Here is a 990-nt window from a genome sequence, read left to right on the forward strand (position 1 = left end):
TCAGGAGTTTATATTTTATTCAGTGGGCACTAGCTGCTTTAGAAAGGGTAAAGTGAGGGGCAGTTAGGTGGCACAGTAGATACAGCACCAGCCCTGGAGTCAGGAGTACCTGAGTTCAAACCTGGCCTCAGACACTCAACACTTAGTAGCTGTGTGACCCTGGGCAAGTCATTTAACCCCAATTGCCTGACTAAAAATAAAAGGGGAAAGTGAGATATAAATTGAGAGGGAGTGTGGTGTAGTAGACTGAATGCTGGACAGGGGACCTGGGCTCAAATCCTGCCTCAGATACTTATTAGTTATGTGAACACAGGCAACTTATTTAATGTTTCAGAGGCCAGGTTTCCTCATGTGTAAATGAAATAATTCACATTTCAAGGCCAATTGAAGGTTTTCAAAGTGCTTTCCTCACAACTCTGAGATATGCAGGGCAAGTCTTACACATCATTATCATCCTTAATTTACACACAAGGAAACCTGGCCTCTGAAACATTAAATAAGTTGCCTGTGTTCACATAACTAATAAGTATCTGACACTTACTAGCTGTGTGATCCTGGGCAAGTCACTTAAACCTGTTTACCTCAGTTTCCTTATCTATAAAGTGAGCTGCAGATGGAAATGGCAAATCGCTTTGGTGTCTTTGACAAGAAAATCCTAAATGGGGTCATGAAGAGTCAGAAATGACTGAAATGACTCAACAACAACAAAAATTATTATTAACATATATTATTATATAATATATATTATTAACATATTATTAACTTACTTATACTCAAGTACATCACTGCCAGCTCCCCTAACTCCACCTTCAGATTTCAAGGTGTCAGGGAAGTCACAAACAATTCAGAAATCTTTGTTTTAGTTCATCTAATTACCTCGACATGATTAAATAAAAAGAAGAAATAGGGTATCCACCATAAATTGCTCAAGGATGGAGAATCTGGGAGAGATCTGCTTCAGTCCCATCAGTTCTACCTGCACTTTTGGCT

Source organism: Dromiciops gliroides, chromosome 3 (genome assembly GCF_019393635.1).
Source record: "Dromiciops gliroides isolate mDroGli1 chromosome 3, mDroGli1.pri, whole genome shotgun sequence".
NCBI classification, from domain to species: domain Eukaryota; kingdom Metazoa; phylum Chordata; class Mammalia; order Microbiotheria; family Microbiotheriidae; genus Dromiciops; species Dromiciops gliroides.